Source organism: Pan paniscus, chromosome 5, assembly GCF_029289425.2.
Source record: "Pan paniscus chromosome 5, NHGRI_mPanPan1-v2.0_pri, whole genome shotgun sequence".
Classification (NCBI taxonomy): Eukaryota; Metazoa; Chordata; class Mammalia; order Primates; family Hominidae; genus Pan; species Pan paniscus.
The window spans coordinates 43,563,301-43,576,407 of record NC_073254.2 but is presented as its reverse complement, the minus strand read 5'-3'; the positions used below and the strand labels follow the sequence as shown (position 1 = coordinate 43,576,407).

At 42.8% G+C, this 13,107-nt stretch overlaps 2 non-coding genes across 2 annotated transcripts; one reads left to right on the top strand and one right to left on the bottom strand.

Annotated features, from left to right (window-relative positions):
* Window positions 1-973: 973 nt before the first annotated feature.
* On the top strand, window positions 974-1,045 carry TRNAQ-CUG (transfer RNA glutamine (anticodon CUG)). Its single transcript has one exon. It is a non-coding gene; the product is annotated as a tRNA-Gln (tRNA).
* A 442-nt stretch (window positions 1,046-1,487) lies between these two features.
* Window positions 1,488-1,592, bottom strand: TRNAL-CAA (transfer RNA leucine (anticodon CAA)). Its single transcript has 2 exons — window positions 1,555-1,592; window positions 1,488-1,532 (listed from the first exon to the last, which is right to left on the bottom strand). It is a non-coding gene; the product is annotated as a tRNA-Leu (tRNA).
* Between the last annotated feature and the right edge of the window lie 11,515 nt (window positions 1,593-13,107).

Genomic DNA, 13,107 nt, shown 5'->3' with positions numbered 1-13,107 from the left:
TTATATCTGAGTATTTCTTCCAGACACGCTACGTATATATGTGGTCTATTTGTTATATGTTGTTCTCACAATTACTAGATAAATAACCATGTTATCTTAATAAAGTTAAGATTTGAAAAAATGAATGACCACATCCAGCACTATAACATCCTAGTTTGGTCATCCATACTAAAGGACACCTATATGTGGGGTCATCTGGACGCTAAGATGTCCACCTGGGAGCTGGGACCTGGAAAGGCAAAAGAAGATAGGAGGAGGAGGAGAAATAATTATTCCCTTTTGAACTTGTAAAATTTAGCCTAGCAAGTGAAGGCAAAAAAGAAGTCTAAAGTCTCCCAAAAGTCTAAGCTGGGCTGTCCCACTGAGTATTCATTCATTCATTCATTCATTCATTCACTCATCCTTTCATTTATGCATTCATGCAACAAGCATTGGTTGAGCTTCTACAAAGTAGCAGACCGTGGGCTATCAAAGACTACTGAGACTCAGCCCTGCACTTAAGGCATTTTGGAGGAATGCGGGAGACAGATTTTAAAAATTTAAGCCCATGGTTACAACTGAGGGGCAGTGCCAAGATACTCAGAGGTTGTTCTAGAGGCATCTGTAGGTATCGTACAATGAATAAATAAGACTGTAGAAAGTAGATAGTATATTTTTTCTTTTCTCTCTTTTCTCCCTTTCAAACCGTGAGACTAAAATTCAATTCACCTTTTCGTGGGATGGAAACGAAAGAAAATAAAAATCTCCAGGAATAACCATATTCCCAGATCAGTATACTGCCCTGCCCCGAAGGATGGAAAGAAATCTGGGAGAAAGGCGCGGTGGAAACAGTGTGTGAGCCCTACCCCTCCCATCCCTGCGTTTGGCAATCCAAAACAAAAAAACTGCCCCTGCAAAATTACTTTAAATCAATTAGTAAGTAGAAGAGAAGAGAGACCCCAGGTGGATCGAGTATCCGTTTTTTGCCGAGGACGGTTCCATGGTGTAATGGTTAGCACTCTGGACTCTGAATCCAGCGATCCGAGTTCAAATCTCGGTGGAACCTTTCATGTCTCTCCTTTTGCCTTGTTTCCGATAACTTGAGCGTGAACCTTGCTGCTTTCAATTTCAGTTTCATCACTTTTATTTTTGATGGTTTCTGGCCTTGAGGAAAAACATGTAATCTGCGGTCCCAATAACCTATGAGCTCAGGGCCAGTATGTAATGATGGAGTCTGTATACATGTCTTTCTATTCCTACCTAGTCTAGTTTCCTCCCAGTACGCCTCTGGGTGAGTGCTCATGTGGTAAATGAATGCGCCTTTTAACGAACTGACCAAAGCGGGACAAAACGTGATTCACTACTAAACAGCGAACAAGACTGAAAAGCAAGGGGGCAGACCTCATTGAGAGTGTATCATTTTAGTTAGAATAAAAAAAGTTGAGGTAGAAAGAATGAAAACACAGAAATGGCTGAGAAAGTAGAGTAAAAGGAGAATAAGATGGTTGTGTCAGAAGTGGGATTCGAACCCACGCCTCCATTGGAGACCAGAATCCTCAACACAAGGAAGCCAAGCTTGAGTCTGGCGCCTTAGACCACTCGGCCATCCTGACACCTAGGACCCTTTCCCTCGCAAATTAATATAATCTTCGATTGTAATGAATGCGTAACCAGCGTTAAGTCATTACTACGTTCGCGATTTAATGAAAGAAATGGAAAAGGAAATTCCTACAAGTGAACAAAACGTTCTATTTAAATGGAATCAGGAACCGTGACTCAACTTGCGAGGCTCTCCTACCAATTCAGGCTAGAATTCAGCGTTTCTCGCCCCTCGCCCCCTTCTTACACTTCCCTGCACGCCCCGGGTACAGGGGCGCGAGCATCCTAACAACCCAGCCGCGACTCTGCCTTGAACAAGAAAGAACACATAGCATGACAAGAAAAAACACATATCCATGACAAGAAAGAACACATAGCACGGGGGCTGTTCCCGAGATGCTGCTTAGCAAACTAATCAAAGAGCTCAGCAGGGAAGAAATGAGCGAGGCAATGTAGACCTGAAGCGAAGCAGGAGAGTTAGCGGAGAGTGGGGGATGAGAGCGGTTCAGGGGTCTTGAACATGAAAAATGACTGTCGATGTGAGTAACAGGAGTTGACTTGGTCAGGAGTTGAAAGAGGGTGAAGTGCAGGGGTGCAAAACCAGAGTAGCATGAAGGAAGCGTCAGCACAGAGCCGAAATCCCCAGATCTCTTCCCTCACCACATTCCCAGAACTAGTCAAACAGGCTCATCTCCCCTCCCCCTACCTCTCCCAGGAGGTTGAAGGAGTATGTCAAGGGAAACTGGGATAAAGTTTTCCAGAGATAAAGAAAGACAGATGAGATATCCAAGTCAATTTACAAGGAAAAAATAAAAATTAAAACAACGACAAACACTGGTATTTGAGGGTCTCCCAAAGAAATGGCTGGGTCTCCATAGAATCCCCAAAGACTCTGCAGTCTACAGGCTTGGAGCAGGTCCACAGAGCTTCCAGAATCAGGTGTTTAGTGCCTTACTTAAAATATGTACGACAACCAAGGATAATCAGGTGGTTGTGAAAATATTTCTACAATAAGACAAGGACGAATACAAACAGAAGGGGGCAGGAAGAACCTAAGAGGAAACAAATACAATGCAGGAAGTTGGATTTTTTAAAAATTATAATTAATCCTCGGGAAAGTAAGAGAAGATACTGCACTCATGAAACAAAAAGGAGGGGAGTTCTTAAAATTATTAATAATATTATGATGGCTGGATTTTTTAAAATTTCTTTTTTTTTTTTTCTTGAGACAGGGTTTGGCGCTTGTTGCCCAGGCTGGAGTGCAATGATGCAATCTCGGCTCACCACAACCTCTGCCTTCCAGGTTCAAGAGATTCTTCTGCCTCCAGAGTAGCTGGGATTACAGGCATGCGCCACCACGCCCGGCTAATTTTATGTTTTTAGTTAAGACAGGGTTTCTCCATGTTGGTCTGACTGGTCTCGAACTCCCAACCTCAGGTGATCCGCCCGCCTCAGCCTCCCAAAGTGCTGGGATTACAGTTGTGAGCCACTGCACCTGGCCTAAAATTTCAAAATAAGGTTGTAGAAATCTGGAAAGTTTGGGGTGAATGATGGAAAATAGCAGAGAATTGATAAGAAAATAAAATGGTGTATAATAGAAGATATGCCAACAAACTAACAGGGATTCTAGGAAAAGAGGAGAAAGTGGAATAAAGGAGATAAAGATGTAATATAAGATTATTTTTCAGAACCAAAGACCTTAAGTCTCCAGATTTAAAAGGCCCACCAACTACCCTGCATAGTGTGTGGCAAAGCCCCACAATAAAGCTTGTCATTGTGAAATATCAGAGGAATAAAGTGAAGATCCTAAATGTTTCCAGAAGGAAAGCAAAACTAAAAGATTGCACAGAAAGGATTATGAATTAGAATGGCATCTTTTTTTCTCCACAGCAGCACCAACACCAAAAGCTGAAAGACAATGAGGCAATGCCTTCTAAATCATTTCAATAAAGGAAAATAGTTTCCACAACTAGATTTCTGAACCCAGCCAAACTATCAATCAAATGTGAATGGACATTTGCAGAACATTATCTCCCAAGTACCTTTTCTCAGAAAGCTTCTGGAGAATTGTCCACTAACTAGGGAATTAAACTAAGAAAAAGGAAATATGAAATCCGGTGACTGGGGACCTAACACAGGAGAAAGGTAAAGGAAAAAACTCGGGGGCAACTGCTGAGCTACCAGGCTAGAAGGCAATCAGTCTACGGTGGAATAGAAGAAAGAGGGCTAAACGAGGGTTGTTTCCAATGGGGGAAAATGGAACTGACATACTGCCTCATGCATTTGACCAGAAAATAGTGTCAGAAAGCTGGTATTGAATTAGGAATAAATATTTAGAAAAGTAAGCTAAGAACAGGAGGCAATTATTAATCCCAGGAAGAACAAAAGGTTGTCAAAGAAGGTAATATGGTATACCATGGAGCTCAGCTGTGAAAAATATTACAAAGTCATAATGATGAAAACCATAAATATTAATTTAACTAAAAATTATACATATGAGGCTGGGCACGGTGGCTCATGCCTATAATCCCAGCATTTTGGGACGCCGAGGCGGGTGGATTGCCTGAGGTCAGGAGTTCGAGACCACCCTGGCCAACATGGTGAAACCCTGTCTCTATTAAAAATACAAAAAAATAGATGGGCGTGGTGGCGGACCCCTGTATTCCCAAGCTGAGGCGCGAGAATCCCTTGAACCTGTGAGGCAGAGGTTGCAGTGAGCTGACATGGCGCCACTGCACTCCAGCCTGGGCAACAGAGTGAAACTCCATCTCGTAATAATAATAATAATAACAAATATGAATGTATATTACCATATTCAAAAATGTATTCAATAAATATATGTTGAATTAAGAAATGTATAAGTAAATAAATATGTCCACAAGAAGAGATTCATGAAGAGTGTAGGCATAAATATAAAGGATTCTTATGGATGTATTCTAATAATAAAATACACTATTGATTAATATATTTTCTTGAGTATTTTCTTTTTATGTCCATCAGTCTCACCTCTCTCTGCTGGGCTAAGGAAAAATTAATCTTTCCTACAAAGCTATCACTAAGACAAAGTAAAAACAGGTCAATGATAATCCCACAGAAACCTTTTAAAGCTGTTAAAACCACTTCAACATATGAGTTGCTGTAAATGTTATAATTAGTTAAAAAGAACAAGTAGGCCTCGTGTGGTGGCTCACACTTGTAATCCCAGCACTTTGGGAGGCTGAGGCGGGCGGATCACTTGAGGTCAGGAGTTTAAGACCACCCCGGCCAACATGGTGAAACTCCATCTCTACTAAAAATACAAAAAATAGGCCGCGTGCGGTGGCTCATGCCTGTAATCCCAGCACTTTGGGAGGCCAAGGTGCGGGGATCACGAGGGCAAGAGAGCGAGACCATCCTGGCCAACATGGTGAAACCCCGTCTCTATTAAAAATATAAAAATCAGCTGGTCGTGGTGGCGTGGTGGCGGCTGCCCGTAGTCCCAGCTACTCAGGAGGCTGAGGAAAGAGTATTGCTTGGACCGGGGAGGTGGAGGTTGCAATGAGCCGAGATCACGCCATTGCACTCCAGCCTGGGCGACAGAGCCAGACACTGTCTTAAAAAAAAAAAAAAAGCCAGACATGGTGGTGCACACCTGTAGTCCCAGCTACTCAGGAGGCTGAGGCAGGAGGTTGCAGTAAGCCGAGATCATGCCATTGCACTCCAGCCTGGATGGCAGAGGGAGACTCCGTCTAAAAAAAAAACAGAATAAGTAAATCTGGTGAACTGGTTTTCCATTAGTGCACCTATTTTCTGCTTTTTGGACATAGTGGTTAAAATGAGGTGAATAGACAGAAATGCATGTACAAATTTATGATATAACTTTTCAATAAAAGGTGCTGGACCAATTAGGAAAAAAACTAAATCTAGACCTTTGCCTCACACCAAACACAAAAATGAATTCATAATGGACCATACACCTAAGTATGACAGGGAAAGTAAAGCTTCTAGAAAGAGAATATGTTAATGAATGTAAGGTACGCAAAGATTTCAAAAACAGGAAAGAGTAACCAAAATGAAAAAAAAAAAAGTTAAACAGGCACCCACCTGTAGTTCCAGCTACTCAGGAGGCTTGAGGTGGGAGGATCGCTTGAGCCCAGGAAATTGAGGTCGTAGTGCACAATGATAGCCCCTGTGAACAGTCACTGCACTCTAGCCTGGGCAACACAGCGAGAACCCATGTCTATTAAATAAATAAATAAGTGTAAAAATTTTAAAAATAAATCAATAAAGTCGATGAAATAAAATTCATCAAAACTGGAAACTTGTATTCATCAAAAAACATCATTAAGAAAATGAAAAATGGAGGCCGGGCGTGGTGGCTCACGCCTGTAATCCCAGCACTTTGGGAGGCTGAGGCAGATCACAAGGTCAAGAGATCAAGACCATCCTGGCCAACACAGTGAAACCCCGTCTCTACTAAAAATACAAAAATTAGCTGAGCGTGGTGGCGCACACCTGTAGTCCCAGCTACTCAGGAGCCTGAGGCAGGAGGATCACTTGAACCCGGGAGGCGGAGGTTGCAGTGAGTCGAGATTGTGCCACTGCCCTCCAGCCTGGCAGCAGAGTGAGACTCTGTCTCCCAAAAAAAAAAAAAGAAAGGGAAAAAGAAAATGAAAAATGGAAGCCACAAATTGCAGGAAACATTTGCAAAATACATACCTGAGAAAGGACTCATCCTAAATATATAAAGCACTCTTGTAAAGCAACAAGAAAAAGACAAATAATTTTTTTTTAATGACAAAAGACTTGATCAGGAACTTCCCTAAAGACTACATTCAAATAGTACACATATGAGGCCAGGGACAGTGGCTCACGCTGTAATGCCACCAGCACTTCAGGAGGTGGGAGGATTACTTGAGCCCAGGAGTTCGAGACCAGCCTGGGCAACATAGTAAGACTCCCCCTGCCCCACCATCTCTACAAAAAAAAAAAATTAGCCAGGCATGGTGACGTGTGCCTGTAGTCTGAGCTATTCAGGAGGCTGAGGTAGGAGGCTCCTGTGAGCCTGGGAAGTTGAGGCTGCAGTGGGTCATGATTGCGTAACTGCACTCCAGCAAAAGAAAATTTGAAAATGTGCTCAGTATCATTAATTAGCAGGGAAATATAAATTAAAACCACAATGAGATACCACTACAAATCCACCTGAACAGCTAAAATATTTTAAAACACATATGCTGTACCAAGGGTTGGTGTAATATGTGCAGCAACTAGAATTCTCATGCATTGCTGCTAGAAGTGTTAATTAGCACATTCACTATGGAACATTTTTTGGCATTATCTAAAAAACTAAACATATGCCTACTAGCAATTCCACTCCTAGAAATGAGGGCATTTGTCCATGAACAGACATATACCACCAGAACGTTTAGGGCAGCTTTATTCATAACAGACAACAATTTAAAACAACCCAATAAGTGCTCATGATAGGAGTCTCTTCATATGAAGTTCAAGAACAGGCAGAATTAATCAATGTTTCTAGAAATTTGGAATAGTGATTTTTTTCTAAGTAACCTCTGGGAGTGGATACTGATGGAAAGAGACATGAGACAGCCTTCCTGGATGCTGAAAATATTCTTCCTCTTGATCTGGATGGTGGCTACACACATGTAACAATTCATTAGCTTATACACTGAAGGCTTGTGCCCTTTATGTATATTTTACCTCAATAAATTAACAATATGAAACAGTTTATCATTTAATGTCAATTAAATGCTCTATAGCATAAACTCTAAAAATGTTTGATATAGTTTGGATATTTGTCCCCACTCAAATTGGATATTTGTCTCACATTGAGATGTAATCCTCAATATTGGAGGTGGGGTCTGGTGGGGCCTCCTTGCTCCATTCTCGCTAGGCGATGTGCCTGCTCCCCCTTTGTTTTCTGCCATGATTCGAAGTTTCCTAGGCCAGGTGCAGTGGCTCACACCTGTAATCCCAGCACTTTGGGAGGCCGAGGCAGGTGGATCACTTGAGGTCAGGAGTTCAAGACCAGCCTGATCAACATGGTGAAACCAGTCTCTACTAAAAATATACAAAATTGGACAAGCGCGGTGGTGCACGCCTGTAATCCCAGCTACTTGGAGGCTGAGACAGGAGAACTGCTTGAACCCGGGAGGCGGAGCTTGCAGTGAGCCAAGACAGCACTATTGCACTCCAGCCTGGGCAACAAGAGAGAAACTCCGTCTGAAAAAAAAAAAAACAAAACAAAAAACCCGGAAGTTTCCCAAGGCCTCTGCAGAAGCAGCTGCCACTGTGCTTCCTGTACAGCCTGCAGAATCATGAGCCAATTAAAACTCTTTTCTTATAAATTACCCAGTCTCAGGTATTTCTCTTTTTTTGTTTTGTTTTGTTTTGAGATGGAGTCTCTCTCCGTGTTGCCAAGGCTGGAGTACAGTGACACAATCTTGGCTCACGGCAACTTCCACCTCCCAGGTTCAAGCGATTCTCCTGCCTCAGCTTCCCAAGTAGCTAGGATTACAGGCACACGCCACCACACACGGCTAATTTTTTTATATTTTTAGTAGAGACAGCGTTTCACTATGTTGGCCAGGCTGGTCTCAAACTCCTGACCTCAAGTGATCCGCAAGCCTCAGCCTCCCAAAGTGCTGGGATTACAGGTGTGAGCCACTGCACCCGGCCCTCAGGTATTTCTTTACAGCAGTGCAGGCACAGCCTAATACAATGTTAAAAAGGGAAAAATTGTTGTGACCTGGGAAGACGGGAAAAGTTTTATGAGAGGCTGATCTGGAGGGAGTGGTCACCTGAAAGGAAAGCAGAGGAATCCGCTTATTCAAGGAGTTTTGCCCAGAAAGGGAAGAGAAATGGTTCCAGAGCTCACAAAAGCATTGAAATCTTCTTCAGGCCCAACATCTCTAGGTCCTTCAATTATTTCTCCCTTGCAGTTCGTGATGCCATTCCCACCCACTGTGTTATTTTTTCTCATAGCATCCTGTCTCTTCCATCATAGAACTTTTCACAATTAGTAACCACATATTGATTTGATTAATAACTGAATGCAACTCCTTATTCTGATTATTTCATACTGCATAACAAACTGCCCCAACAGGTAGGGCTCACTGGGATGATTTTTCTGTAACACCTGGCATTAACTGGCAACTCAGAATGTATCCATTTGGCAGTTGGGCTGCTCTTCACTGAAAATCCTCATGCTTTTCTCAGGGAATGGCTGGAAGGATGGCCTCAATGAGCTCACTCCCCCTTTATGGAGTCCCGTAGTAGAGTAGGTGGACATCACTATGGACTGAGTTGTGTCCACTCCGCCCACCACATACACACAGCTCCCAACTCATGTTTTGGAATTTTAACCCCCAATGTGACTATATTTGAAGATAATTTTTTTTTTTGATAGAGTTTTGCTCTGCTGCCCAGGCTGGAGTGCAGTGCCTCAATCTTGGCTCACTGCAACCTCTGCCTCCTGAGTTCAAGTGATTCTCCTGTCTCAGCCTCCTGAGTAGCTGGGATTACAGGTGTGCACCACCATGCCCAGCTGATTTTTGTATTTTTAGTAGAGACAGGCTTTTGCCATATTGGCCAGGCTGGTCTTGAACTCCCAGCCCCAAGTGATACACCTGCCTCGGCCTCCCAAATTGCTGGAATTACAGGCGTGAGCCACCGCAACTGCCTGGAGATAGGATCTTTATAGGGATGACAATTAAGGATAAATGATGTCATAAGAGTGAGGCCCTAAGCTGATAATACTGGTGTCCTTATAAGAAGAAGAAGAGACATCAGAGGTGCATGCGCACAGAGAAAAGGTCATGTGAGGACATAGTCAGAAGGCAGCTGCCTGCGAGCCAAGGAGAGAGACCTCAGGAGAAACCAACCCTGCAGACTTTGATCTTGGACTTCCAGTATCCAGAAAATAAAATGTGAGCAAATAAATTCCTGTTTTTTAAGCCATCTAGTATTTTGTATGCCAGCCTGAGGAGACTAATAAAGACATATCTATGGTGTCTCAGGACTCAGAGACACAAGACAGGGGCTGTCAGCCCTCTTACAGCCCCGGCCTGGCACTGGTATAGAATCACTTCTGCCATACAGTGTTAGTCACAGTACTCATAGGCCAGCCCACCAGATTCAAGGGGCTGGAGGAGTGGGCTGCACCCTGTTTTCTGTTGTTGTTGTTGTTTGTTTGTTTGTTTTTTGAGACAGAGTTTCACTCTTGTTGCCCAGGCTGGAGTGCAATGGTGTGATCTTGGCTCACTGCAACCTCTACCTCCCAGGTTCAAGTGATTCTCCCGCCTCAGCCTCCCAAGTAACTGGGATTACAGGCATGTGCCACCATGCCCAGCTAATTTTGTATTTTTAGTAGAGACAGTGTTTCTCCATGTTGGTTAGGCTAGTTTTGAACTCCTGACCTCAGGTGATCTGCCTGCTTTGGCTTCCCAAAGTGCTGGGATTACAGGTGCGAGCCACCACACCCGGCCTTTTTTTTTTTTAAGACGAGGATCTCACTCTGTCGCCCAGGTTGGAGTGCAGTGGCATGATCATAGCTCACTGCAGCCTCAAACTCCTGGGCTCAGGCAATCCTCCCACCTTAGCCTCCCAAGTAGCTGGAACTACAGGCATGTGCCATGATGCCCAGCTTACATATCTTAGTGATCCAATGTCATGTGCATATGAGAGGTCCCTAAGATAGTGACTATCTTGGAGACAGCTACCATCTCGGCCTCCATCCAGCCCCCAGTGGCCTGTCAGCTCCATAAGGGCAGGAATCTTGTCTAGTGTGTTTACCAGGCATGGTCTGCTCATATTCAAAATGCCTGTGTTAAAATCAAGGAAATCCTCAACCCCTTGCTGTTTGAAAGAAGGGGTCAGATTAGCTTTTCCTCCCACTGTCTTCAAAGATTTTATCCCCAGGAAATAGAATATAGCTAAATGTTGGGAAGCACATAACCAATTCAAAAATAAATTATATTTAGATGACTAACGACAATTACATTTTTCAGTGGGTCTTGATGCATAGACCAGTGAGCATTATCTCAGTCCCCTTGCCATAGTAATTGGTTCAGGAATAGGTAGTAAAACCAAACCTAAGCCAACTGGCACATGAATTTCTCTGTCCACAGGGATTAGTCCAATCAATAAGAGCAAAACACAGGGCTTTGCTGGCTGGGAAAGACAAGTCATTGATGCTGTGACTGCAGAAACTTTTTAAAATTTATTTTGACATAATTGTAGATTCACATACAGTGATAGGATGTAATTAAGATTCAGTGGCTGGGTGCAGTGGCTCGCTCCTATAAGCCTTGCACTTTGGGAGGCAGAGGAGGGAAGATTGCTTGAAGCCAGGAGTTCAAGATCAGCCTGACCAACATGGCAAAACCCCATCTCTACTAAAAATACAAAAATTACCTGGCCATGGTGGCACATGCCTGTAATCCCAGCTACTTGGGAGGCTGAGGCATGAGAATTGCTTGAACCCAGGAGGCGGAGGTTACAGTGAGCCAAGATCATGCCACTGCACTCCAGCCTGGGCGACAGAGCAAGACTCTGTCTCCAAAAGAATAAAATAAAATAAAAATAAAGATCCAGCATACCCTTCACTCAGTTTCTCCCAATGGTAACATCTTGCATAAATACAGTACAATATCACACCAGGAAATTATTTTTGATAAAATCCACCAATCTTACTCAGATTTCACCATTTTTACATACACTCATCTGTTGGTGTGTGTTTAGTTCTATACAATTTTATTGCATGTGTAAATATCACATAGGAACAACATTACAGTCAAGATACAAAACTGTTCCATCACAAGGATCCCTCAGGGTACCTTTTTTTAGCCACAGACACCTCCTTCCCTTCTCTCTCCCTAATGCCTAGCAACTACTCATCTGCTCTCTATCTCTATAATTTTATCATTTCGAGAATGTTGTGGGCTGGCCACAGCGGCTCACTCCTGTAATTCCAGCACTTTGGGAAGTCGAGGCAGGTGGATCATTTGAGGTCAAGAGTTGGAGACTAGCCTGGCCAATATGGTGAAAACCCGTGTTTACTAAAAATACAAAAAAAAAAAAAAATAGCTGGGCATGGTGGTACATGCCTTAATCCTAGCTACTCCGGAGGCTGACACAGGAGAATCACTTGAACCCGGAAGGCAGAGGCTGCAGTGAGCCGAGATTGTCCCACTGCACTCCAGCCTGAGTAACACAGTGGGACTCTTTCCCAAAAATAAATAAATAAATAAATAAATAAATAAATAAATAAATAAATAAATAAATGTTATTAATGGAATCATACAAATCACAACCTGAGATTGACTTTTCTCACTCAGCATAATTTCCTTGAGATCTATCCAAGTTGCTGCCTATCTCAGTAGTTCATTCATTTTTATCTCTGGGTAGTATTTCATAATATGGATGTGCCACTGTTTAACTCTTCACCATTCGAGGACATTTGAATTATTTCTAGGCTTGGCTATTACGAACAATATTTTGTGCAGATTCTTGGGTGAACAAACATTTTTATTTCTCTGAGATAAATGCCCAGTGACATGCAAATTTGAGACTCTAAACTGCAGCAGCTGTTTGGCTACCTTATCAGAGAGATTCCACCCTGATGACCCAATATAAAGTAATAACCATCACTCTTCATCTTCCATATTCTGATTCATTCCACTTTATGGCATGTTTCATACCATGTGTTTATTGCTTGGTTTGCTTATCATCCATCTTTCCCTCTAGAAAGTAATTCCATGACCCCAGCAACCTTGTCTGTTTTGTTCCACACAGTGTCCTGTAATCTAGAAGACTGGCACATAGTTGACACTCAACGAACATTTGTTGAATAAATTAATGAGTAAATAAATCTCAGACAGCTTTCCCTATTAGTAGATTATTTCTTCTTTTTCTTCTTCTCCTTCTTCTTCCTCTTCTTCTTCTTCTTCTTCTTCCTCCTCTTCTTCTTCATCATCTTCTTCTTCCTCCTCCTCCTCTTCCTCTTCTTCTTCCTCCTCCTCCTTCTTCTTTGTTTTTGTTTTTGGAAACTGCATAGCATTTCATTGTACACCTGCATAATATTTTCATTAACTTATCCCCTGTTGGAGCATATTGATGTTGGTCCCAGTATTTTACAAATCCAAACAATGCTGTAATGGCAATCCTTGTATAATCAAACATCTCTGTCCAGATGGGAGAGAGGCAGAGTAGAAGGTTCTAAGAGTGAGTGCATTTAAATTTTTTTAGTGATTGTCAAATTGTTTTCTTTTACTTTTTTTTTTTTTTTTTAATCGAGATGGAGTTTTGCTCTTGTCACCCAGGATGGAGTGCAATGGCGTGACCTCGGCTCACCGCAACATCTGCCTCCCGGGTTCAAGCTATTCTCCTGCCTCAGCCTCCTGAGTAGCTGGGATTACAGGCATGCGCCAACACGCCCAGCTAATTTTGTATTTTTAGTAGAGACAGAGTTTCTCCATGTTTGTCAGGCTGGCCTCGAACTCCTGACCTCAGGTGAGCCACCCGCCTCAG